General features: G+C 43.1%; 1 pseudogene; it reads right to left on the minus strand.

Annotated features, from left to right (window-relative positions):
• Window positions 1–336: 336 nt before the first annotated feature.
• Window positions 337–9,092, minus strand: LOC135534976 (calcium-regulated heat stable protein 1-like; annotated as a pseudogene).
• Window positions 9,093–12,137: the final 3,045 nt, after the last annotated feature.

Genomic DNA, 12,137 nt, shown 5'->3' on the forward strand with positions numbered 1-12,137 from the left:
TAACAGCGTCCAGTCAGACCCTCTCCCACTCCCAGTAACAGCACCCAGTCAGACCCTCTCCACCTCCCAGTAACAGCGCCCAGTCAGACCCTCTCCACCTCCCAGTAACAGCGCCCAGTCAGACCCTCTCCACCTCCCAGTAACAGCGCCCAGTCAGACCCTCTCCACCTCCCAGTAACAGCGCCCAGTCAGACCCTCTCCACCTCCCAAATCACCTCCCAGCAGAATGCTTGAAATGTGGCATCGGTCGACAGGCACTATGGAATTGAATCCAATTGAACAGCGGATCTCAGTGATATTAGTTCAAAACCACGAATAAAAACTCGAGAACCATGGTCTTGTTGAAGTGATGCAGCTTTATTTAATTAACCTTCCCGTCTAATGATACACGTCTTCTCTATTCAAATACCAACCTTTCCATTTCCTCCCACAACAAGCATTAACCCAAAAACTAAAATAAAGAAGGTGATCCTTTCCCTGTTGCCATTTCTCCCCTCCAGAAACCTCCAGAAACCTCCGGGACTCAGGAGGAGCTGAGCAGCGCCCCGCCCCAGGTCTCGTGCTTCGATCCTGGGTTGAGGTGGGTGATGGTGACATCCACCGCCTGGATCTTCTGGTACTTGGGAGGGATGGAGCACACCTTATAGCTCACCTCATCTCCTTCCATTGGCACGTATTCCCCCTCGATGCTGTAGAGGGAGGAGGGAGAGATGAGAATACATGCTCATCTTTATCAGTTTCCATCTGTCTTCTCTCCTAGAGCCGCGCGTACTCAACCCTCCTAGAACCGCGTGTACTCAACCCTCCTAGAACCACGTGCACTCAACTCTCCTAGAACCACGTGCACTCAACTCTCCTAGAACCACGTGCACACGACTCTCCTAGAACCACGCGTACACGACTCTCCTAGAACCACGTGTACACAACTCTCCTAGAACCACGCGTACACAACTCTCCTAGAACCACGCGTACACAACTCTCCTAGAACCACGTGTACACAACTCTCCTAGAACCACGTGTACTCAACTCTCCTAGAACCAGGTGTACACAACTCTCCTAGAACCACGTGTACACAACTCTCCTAGAACCACGCGTACACAACTCTCCTAGAACCACGTGTACACAACTCTCCTAGAACCACGTGTACACAACTCTCCTAGAACCACGTGTACACAACTCTCCTAGAACCACGTGTACTCAACTCTCCTAGAACCAGGTGTACACAACTCTCCTAGAACCACGTGTACACAACTCTCCTAGAACCACGTGTACACAACTCTCCTAGAACCACGTGCACACAACTCTCCTAGAACCGCGCATACACAACTCTCCTAGAACCACGTGTACACAACTCTCCTAGAACCACGTGCACACAACTCTCCTAGAACCACGTGTACTCAACTCTCCTAGAACCAGGTGTACACAACTTGCCAGACCACAAACGTACCCTGAGTGTATGACTAAAAGTACCGGCTATACCAATCACTCTGTACTTCTGATATGAGGACCACTCGAACAGCCTGCTTTTGAAGGAGAGCGAGAGAATCTCCTCTCTAAAAGACGGGCACTAGGACCTCACGGACCAATGACGCCACGAAAAAGGTGGAAGGACGCAGAGCGAACTGCAGACCGTAGCCCCTCCTCACCGTCCTCATCACTGGGTGAGTGGGAGCTGGTAGTATCTTTTTACATGTGTGTTGAGGCTGTGACCCACAAACTTACTCTGAGATGTGGACAAAGACGTCGCTGCTTCCGTCGGCTGGTGTGATGAAGCCGTGTCCTTTAGTCCGAGAGAAACACTTACATACACCTCTGAACGACGGTCCCTCCGCTGCCCGCTCCGCCCTGCACACACACACACACACACACCACACCACACAGACACACAGACACACACACAGACACCACACAGACACCACACAGACACCACACCACACAGACACACACACACACACACCACACCACACAGACACACAGACACACACACACAGACACACAGACACACACACAGACACACACACACAGACCACACAGACACACACACAGACCACACACAGACACCACACAGACACCACACAGACACACACACCACAGACACCACACAGACACACACACCACACACACACACAGACACACCCCCACACAGACACCACACAGACACACCCCCACACAGACACCACACACACACACACCACACACACAGACACCACACAGAAACCACACAGACACCACACCACACAGACACCACACACACAGACACCACACACACAGACACCACACACACAGACACCACACACACACACACACACACACACACACACCACACCACACAGACACACAGACGCAGACACGCACACCACACAGACACACCCCCACACACACCAGACACAGACACACAAACACACACAGACGCAGACACACACAAAATAAAAGGCAGGCAACATTTTAAAAAAGGAACAATGACAACCTTGCAACACGCATCTAATTGTTCAGCATGAATAAGATTTAATATATTTGGATTCCATTCTTCATTGTAACCATGACGACTCCACAAATAATTGAACACAACCAATATGAGCAGATTAGTCTTCAATATAGAAATGTTTTGACCAAGTTAATCAGACAGAATGTTGGTACTTATTTTGATCCAAAGCCAGAAATGAGCGAGTCACTCAGCTTTATGATGACAAATATAGATGTTGCTGTAAATAGCCTACTAAATAGGCCGAACCTCGATGAATATTAAATTTGCCTAAATAAACAAGTACATTTCATTAATTAAATAAATGAACTAGCTCAGGTCCCCTCCCCTATCCTCGCGGTGCCTTCTTTCATTCAGTCTCTTCGTCTCCTCAGTAGAGAAGGACTCCGTGTTCCAGGCTATCACTCTCCCACTGTAGTACATAAAGATAGTTTTTTACACAATTATTTTATTTCTGTTTTTAGAGGAAGAGAAACCAAAAGGCTGCCATTCCCATTTTCCTAATATCGTCAGTCCACATGTCAAGTGGAGTTGAGCCATTGTATTTCCCCAAGTTCTCTCTCTCTCATCTCCGGGACACCCGTCAGCTCAATGCTGTTGTTGCCTGACGCAGGACTCGAGCACCAGAGGAGAGACACTCTCGGACTGAAACATTCCCACCTCCATTCATTTACAAAAGGACAGTGTAAATAGCTGTGCTTGTTGTGAACAATCCCCCAATTTGTGCCACAGTTTAGACTAGCGATATATCAGCGTTCCATCTCCCCCTTGTGGTAGTGTGGTGCAATGACAGAAGTTGAGGCATAAGATCACAACTTTTAAATGAGGTACCACTTTAGTGTTATGATACCTTATATAGTGTTATGATACCTTATATAGTGTGATGATACCTTATATAGTGTGATGATACCTTATATAGTGTGATGATACCTTATATAGTGTGATGATACCTTATATAGTGTGATGATACCTTATTTAATTTTTAAATTTTACCTTTATTTAACCAGGCAGTTAAGAACAAATTCTTATTTTCAATGACGGCCCAGGAACAGTGGGTTAACTGCCTGTTCAGGGGCAGAACGACAGATTTGTACCTTGTCAGCTCGGGGGTTTAATTCCTCACCAACTCGCAACCTTCCGGTTACTAGTCCAACGCTCTAACCACTAGGCTACCCTGCCGCCCTCATATAGTGTTATGATACCTTATATAGTGTGATGATACCTTATATAGTGTGATGATACCTTATATAGTGTTATGATACCTTATATAGTGTGATGATACCTTATATAGTGTGATGATACCTTATATAGTGTGATGATACCTTATATAGTGTGATGATACCTTATATAGTGTTATGATACCTTATATAGTGTTATGATACCTTATAGAGTGTTATGATACCTTATATAGTGTTATGATACCTTATATAGTGTTATGATACCTTATATAGTGTTATGATACCTTATATAGTGTTATGATACCTTATATAGTGTTATGATACCTTATATAGTGTTATGATACCTTATATAGTGTTATGATACCTTATAGAGTGTTATGATACCTTATATAGTGTTATGATACCTTATATAGTGTTATGATACCTTATATAGTGTTATGATACCTTATATAGTGTTATGATACCTTATATAGTGTTATGATACCTTATATAGTGTTATGATACATTATATAGTGTTATGATATGGGAGTAGTGTTGTGATACCTTATATAGTGTTATGATACCTTATATAGTGTGATGATACCTTATATAGTGTGATGATACCTTATATAGTGTTATGATACCTTATATAGTGGTATGATACCTTATATAGTGTTATGATACCTTATATAGTGTTATGATACCTTATATAGTGTTATGATACCTTATATAGTGTTATGATACCTTATATAGTGTTATGATACCTTATATAGTGTTATGATACCTTATATAGTGTTATGATACCTTATATAGTGTTATGATACCTTATATAGTGTTATGATACATTATATAGTGTTATGATATGGGAGTAGTGTTGTGATACCTTATATAGTGTTATGATACCTTATATAGTGTGATGATACCTTATATAGTGTGATGATACCTTATATAGTGTTATGATACCTTATATAGTGTTATGATACCTTATATAGTGTTATGATACCTTATATAGTGTTATGATACATTATATAGTGTTATGATATGGGAGTAGTGTTGTGATACCTTATATAGTGTTATGATACCTTATATAGTGTGATGATACCTTATATAGTGTGATGATACCTTATATAGTGTTATGATACCTTATATAGTGTTATGATACCTTATATAGTGTTATGATATCTTATATAGTGTTATGATATGGAGTAGTGTTATGATATGGAGTAGTGTTATGATACACTATATAGTGTTATGATACATTAGTGTTATGATACATTATATAGTGTTATGACACGGGAGTAGTGTTGTGATACCTTATATAGTGTTATGATACCTGTGGGTTGGGGAGGAATGCGTTGGGGAGGAATGGGTTGGGGAGGAATGGGTTGGGGAGGAATGGGTTGGTGAGGAATGGATTGGGGAGGGGAGGAATGGATTGGGGAGGGGAGGAATGGATTGGGGAGGGGTGGAATGGATTGGGGAGGGGTGGAAGGTGAGGGGAGGAATGGATTGGTGAGGGGAGGAATGGATTGGTGAGGGGAGGAATGGATTGGTGAGGGGAGGAATGGATTGGGGAGGACTGGGTTGGGGAGGACTGGGTTGGGGAGGAATGGGTTGGGGAGGAATGGGTTGGGGAGGAATGGGTTGGGGAGGAATGGGTTGGGGAGGAATGGATTGTGGGTTTTAAGTAAGCAGAAAGGGTCGTTAACCTATGGTTGAACCGACTCAACTTAGCTCTGGGATGTTTAGATGAGGCAGCGAGTGTTTTTCATTATCTGGAGCTGTCTGCTGAATAGTGATAGATGAAGACTTCAGAAGTGTAATCTAGATATAACTGTGTGTCTGGAGAGAGTGAGAGGGTGGGAATACACTTTTGAACCTGTTTCCTCCTGGTCGATAGGAGGAAGGACATTTTATAACCTATGACGTCATATTTTGTACATAAACTGTTGTTCGTGGTTCCATGGCAGCAAGCTCCGAGAATAAATACTATTATCTAATTTTGATAAGACTGGTCTCTGTCTATTTTATGCAAATGAGAATCTTACAAATTCTCATAAAATAGACTAAGTGAATTTAATTAATGAACACATATAGAAATTATATTAACAAGTAGTGTTATGATATGGGAGTAGTGTTTATTATTATCATTTTTATTTATTTTTTACCTTTATTGAACTAGGCAAGTCAGTTAAGAAAAAAAATTCTTATTTTCAATGACGGCCCAGGAACAGTGGGTTAACATAACGAGTCAGATTATAGACCATGTAGCTAGGACCCCTAGACATAATGAGTCAGGTTACATGTAGCTAGGACCCCTAGACATAATGAGTCAGGTTACATGTAGCTAGGACCCCTAGGCATAATGAGTCAGGTTACATGTAGCTAGGACCCCTAGACATAATGAGTCAGGTTACATGTAGCTAGGTCCCCTAGACATAATGAGTCAGGTTACATGTAGCTAGGACCCCTAGACATAATGAGTCAGGTTATAGACCACGTAGCTAGGACCCCTAGACATAATGAGTCAGGTTACATGTAGCTAGGACCTCTAGACATAATGAGTCAGGTTACATGTAGCTAGGACCTCTAGACATAATGAGTCAGGTTACATGTAGCTAGGACCCCTAGACATAATGAGTCAGGTTATAGACCACGTAGCTAGGACCCCTAGACATAATGAGTCAGGTTACATGTAGCTAGGACCCCTAGACATAATGAGTCAGGTTACATGTAGCTAGGACCTCTAGACATAATGAGTCAGGTTACAGACCATGTAGCTAGGACCCCTAGACATAATGAGTCAGGTTACATGTAGCTAGTACCCCTAGACATAATGAGTCAGGTTACATGTAGCTAGGACCCCTAGGCATAATGAGTCAGGTTACATGTAGCTAGGACCCCTAGACATAATGAGTCAGGTTACATGTAGCTAGGTCCCCTAGACATAATGAGTCAGGTTACAGACCATGTAGCTAGGACCCCTAGACATAATGAGTCAGGTTACATGTAGCTAGTACCCCTAGACATAATGAGTCAGGTTACATGTAGCTAGGACCCCTAGACATAATGAGTCAGGTTACATGTAGCTAGGACCCCTAGACATAATGAGTCAGGTTACAGACCATGTAGCTAGGACCTCTAGACATAATGAGTCAGGTTACATGCAGCTAGGACCCCTAGACATAATGAGTCAGGTTACAGACCATGTAGCTAGGACCTCTAGACATAATGAGTCAGGTTACATGTAGCTAGGACCCCTAGACATAATGAGTCAGGTTACATGTAGCTAGGACCCCTAGACATAATGAGTCAGGTTACAGACCATGTAGCTAGGACCTCTAGACATAATGAGTCAGGTTACATGTAGCTAGGACCCCTAGACATAATGAGTCAGGTTACATGTAGCTAGGACCCCTAGACATAATGAGTCAGGTTACAGACCATGTAGCTAGGACCCCTAGACATAATGAGTCAGGTTACAGACCATGTAGCTAGGACCCCTAGACATAATGAGTCAGGTTACATGTAGCTAGGACCCCTAGACATAATGAGTCAGGATACATGTAGCTAGGACCCCTAGACATAATGAGTCAGGTTACATGTAGCTAGGACCCCTAGACATAATGAGTCAGATTATAGACCATATAGCTAGGACCCCTAGACATAATGAGTCAGGTTACATGTAGCTAGGACCCCTAGACATAATGAGTCAGATTATAGACCATGTAGCTAGGACCCCTAGACATAATGAGTCAGATTACAGACCATGTAGCTAGGACCCCTAGACATAATGAGTCAGATTATAGACCATGTAGCTAGGACCCCTAGACATAATGAGTCAGGTTACAGACCATGTAGCTAGGACCCCTAGACATAATGAGTCAGGTTACATGTAGCTAGGACCCCTAGACATAATGAGTCAGATTACATGTAGCTAGGACCCCTAGACATAATGAGTCAGGTTACATGTAGCTAGGACCCCTAGACATAATGAGTCAGGTTACATGTAGCTAGGACCCCTAGACATAATGAGTCAGATTATAGACCATGTAGCTAGGACCCCTAGACATAATGAGTCAGATTATAGACCATGTAGCTAGGACCCCTAGACATAATGAGTCAGGTTACAGACCATGTAGCTAGGACCCCTAGACATAATGAGTCAGGTTACATGTAGCTAGGACCCCTAGACATAATGAGTCAGGTTACATGTAGCTAGGACCCCTAGATATAATAAGTCAGGTTACATGTAGCTAGGACCCCTAGACATAACGAGTCAGATTATAGACCATATAGCTAGGACCCCTAGACATAATGAGTCAGGTTACATGTAGCTAGGACCCCTAGACATAATGAGTCAGGTTGCATGTAGCTAGGACCCCTAGACATAATGAGTCAGGTTACATGTAGCTAGGACCCCTAGACATAACGAGTCAGATTATAGACCATATAGCTAGGACCCCTAGACATAATGAGTCAGGTTACATGTAGCTAGGACCCCTAGACATAATGAGTCAGGTTACATGTAGCTAGGACCCCTAGACATAATGAGTCAGGTTACATGTAGCTAGGACCCCTAGACATAATGAGTCAGGTTACAGACCATGTAACTTGGGCCCCTAGACATAATGAGTCAGGTTACAGACCATGTAGCTAGGACCCCTAGACATAATGAGTCAGGTTACAGACCATGTAGCTAGGACCCCTAGACATAATGAGTCAGGTTACATGTAGCTAGGACCCCTAGACATAATGAGTCAGGTTACATGTAGCTAGGACCCCTAGACATAATGAGTCAGGTTACATGTAGCTAGGACCCCTAGACATAATGAGTCAGGTTACATGTAACTAGGACCCCTAGACATAATGAGTCAGGTTACATGTAGCTAGGACCCCTAGACATAATGAGTCAGGTTACAGACCATGTAGCTAGGACCCCTAGACATAATGAGTCAGATTACATGTAGCTAGGACCCCTAGACATAATGAGTCAGGTTACATGTAGCTAGGACCTCTAGACATAATGAGTCAGGTTACATGTAGCTAGGACCCTAGACATAATGAGTCAGATTACATGCAGCTAGGACCCCTAGACATAATGAGTCAGGTTACATGTAGCTAGGACCCCTAGACATAATGAGTCAGGTTACATGTAGCTAGGACCCTTAGGCATAATAAATTAAGCCGTTTCATAAATACTGAATTATAACACTAACTAGGTGTGTGTGTGTGCAGTACTCACGCAGAGCAGGTCCTAGTACGTCTGGTTGGCAGGGGGCTGGGTATGAGGTAACCTCTCATGGGGGAGGGGAACGGTCTCGGTACCGGGAGGCTGGCGGGCACAGGGACCCAGGGGACACCGGAGAGACTGGGGAGCCAGGGGCCCCAGAGGTCAGGGGAGGGGTCGTAGGGGATACTGACCCCTGGATGCGAGTGGCTTCAGAAGACATTGTGGGAGGGGAGGGTAGTCGTGACAACCACCTCGAGTAGACAGACAGAGAGGCAGACAGGAGAGGAGAGAAAGGGAGGAGAAACCCAGTTTAGTTGTTATACTGATAGACCTGATAATGACATCACAGTTCCAAATGACTCTCTGAACAGTTTACAATAGACAGGAGAGGTGGATGTCGTGACGACAGAGAATACGAAGAGATAACAGGGAGGGAGGGTGGTATCATTTTTGTCCTTCCCTCCTAACTCTTTCTCTTGGCCCATCCATCTCTTTCATTTCCTGTTCCACTGTCTAGGAAATGGATTTGGTCTGTCATTTCTTCCCTAGCCTGGGTACCAGTCTGTTTGTGCCATTATGCCACTGTTAGACATGACAAGCAGTATTAACATGATACACAAACAAAACTGGGACGTGACCAGGCTATTTCTACTCGACTGTGATAGATCAGTAGATCTGGGACCAGGCTATTTCTACTCTACTGTGATAGATCAGTAGATCTGGGACCAGGCTATTTCTACTCTACTGTGATAGATCAGTAGATCTGGGACCAGGCTATTTCTACTCTACTGTGATAGATCAGTAGATCTGGGACCAGGCTATTTCTACTCTACTGTGATAGATCAGTAGATCTGGGACCAGGCTATTTCTACTCTACTGTGATAGATCAGTAGATCTGGGACCAGGCTATTTCTACTCTACTGTGATAGATCAGTAGATCTGGGACCAGGCTATTTCTACTCTACTGTGATAGATCAGTAGATCTGGGACCAGGCTATTTCTACTCTACTGTGATAGATCAGTAGATCTGGGACCAGGCTATTTCTACTCTACTGTGATAGATCAGTAGATCTGGGACCAGGCTATTTCTACTCTACTAGACTCACACTGACAACTGTCAATCAGCTACATAGGCACTAGCCTGACTGCAGACACACCCACTCCAAACCCTGGCCGTCCAATCAGTGCCCTCTTAGGACACGAAGAACCCTCTTCACCATGGCAACACCAATCAAAGAGCTGCCAGGTTCTAGCCCATGGGGCCTGTTCAGGAGGGTTTAATGTTACAGAACATTCAGATATAAAATGTGTTCTACACATTACATTAGTAATCGGAAGTTTACATACACTTAGGTTGGAAACATTAAAACTCGCTTTTCAACCACTCCACAAATGTCTTGTTAACAAACTATAGTTTTGGCAAGTCGGTTCGGACATCTACTTTGTGCATGACAAGTCAGTTTTCCAACAACTGTTTACAGACAGATTATTTCACTTATAACTCACTGTATCACAATTCCAGAAGTTTACATACACTAAATTGACTGTGCCTTTAAACCGCTTGGAAAATTCCATAAAATGATGTCATGGCTTTAGTAGCTTCTGATAGGCTAATTGACATCCTTTGAGTCAATTGGAGGTGTACCTGTGGATGTATTTCAAGGCCTACCTTCAAGCTCAGTGCCTCTTTGCTTGACATTTGTAACTAATTTGTAAACATTTCTAAAAACATGATTTAACTTTATCATGATGGGGTATTGTGTGTTGGCACTAGAGTGACACAAGAGCATAACTCTTGCAACACCAAGATAGTGGGTTCAATCCCAGTGTCGTGTCTTTACTATCATTAAATTAAGACTTTTAGTTTTTAATCAAAGATTCTCTGAAATTAGTATTACGCGATTAAACTGATTAGTCACGTAACTGTAATTAACTAGGAAGTCGGGGCACCAAGGAAAAATATTCATATTACGAAGTTATAAAATATCTATAATATTAGGAAAATTATATCTGATCAATTAGTCTTCGAATTAATGAATTATTTATTTTACCTCACGTTAGTTTCATTGCAAATGTCGTAAATTGTTGGTAATCTGCACAAACCTAGTCTTCACTATGAGTCATCCATACATCAATTGTCTTAAATCAGTTATTTATTAAATCAGTTATTTATTAACTAACTAAACAATCACAGAAGTGCACACACAAACAAACAAAGTAAATGTGGTTACAAGAAATGACAGGGGAATGTGCCCTAGTGGGCTAAACCGGCATGGCGGCTGGTTAGACAAAAGGGGGAGTGGGGGTCGACTGAGAAGTCACTACAGAGTTGATCATTATAACAATTAAAATGCTAATCCTTTGCTCACTCATTCGGGAACAATTGCAATCAATATACAGTATATCACAAAAGTGAGTACACCCCTCACATTTTTGTAAATATTTGAGTATATCTTTTCATGTGACAACACTGAAGAGATGACACTTGGCTACAATGTAAAGTAGTGAGTGTACAGCTTGTATAACAGTGTAAATTTGGTGTCCTCTCAAAATAACTCAACACACATGTCTAAACCGCTGGCAACAAAAGTGAGTACACCCCTAAGTGAAAATGTCCAAATTGGGCCCAAAGTGTCAATATTTTGTGTGGCCACCATCATTTTCCAGCACTGCCTTAACCCTCTTGGGCATGGAGTTCACCATGACGACATCACGGAGCTGGTGGATGTTAGAGACCTTGCACTCCTCCACCTTCCGTTTGAGGGTAGCCCCACCAATGCGCAATAGGGTTTAGGTCTGGAGACAACACTTGACCAGTCCACCACCTTTACCCTCAGATTCTTTAGCAAGGCAGTGGTCGTCTTGGAGGTGTGTTAGTGGTCGTTATCATGTTGGAATACTGCCCTGCAGTCCAGTCTCCGAAGGGAGGGGATCATGCTATGCTTCAGTATGTCACAGTACATGTTGGCATTCATGGTTCCCTCAATGAACTGTAGCTCCCCAGTGCCGGCAGCACTCATGCAGCCCCAGACCATGACACTCCCACCACCATGCTTGACTGTAGGCAAGACACACTTGTCTTGACTTTCACATTGTCAGCTCGGGGGAACCATTCTTGCAACCTTACAGTTAACTAGTCCAACGCAATAATGACCTGCCTCTCTCTCGTTGAATTCCACAGGTGCAACGAGAATACAGTAAGACAAGGTAAGTTGCTAGCTAGCATTAAACTTAATAAAAACAATCAATCAATTAATCAGAATCA

This window comes from Oncorhynchus masou, unplaced genomic scaffold (assembly GCF_036934945.1).
Source record: "Oncorhynchus masou masou isolate Uvic2021 unplaced genomic scaffold, UVic_Omas_1.1 unplaced_scaffold_4250, whole genome shotgun sequence".
Lineage (NCBI taxonomy): Eukaryota > Metazoa > Chordata > Actinopteri > Salmoniformes > Salmonidae > Oncorhynchus > Oncorhynchus masou.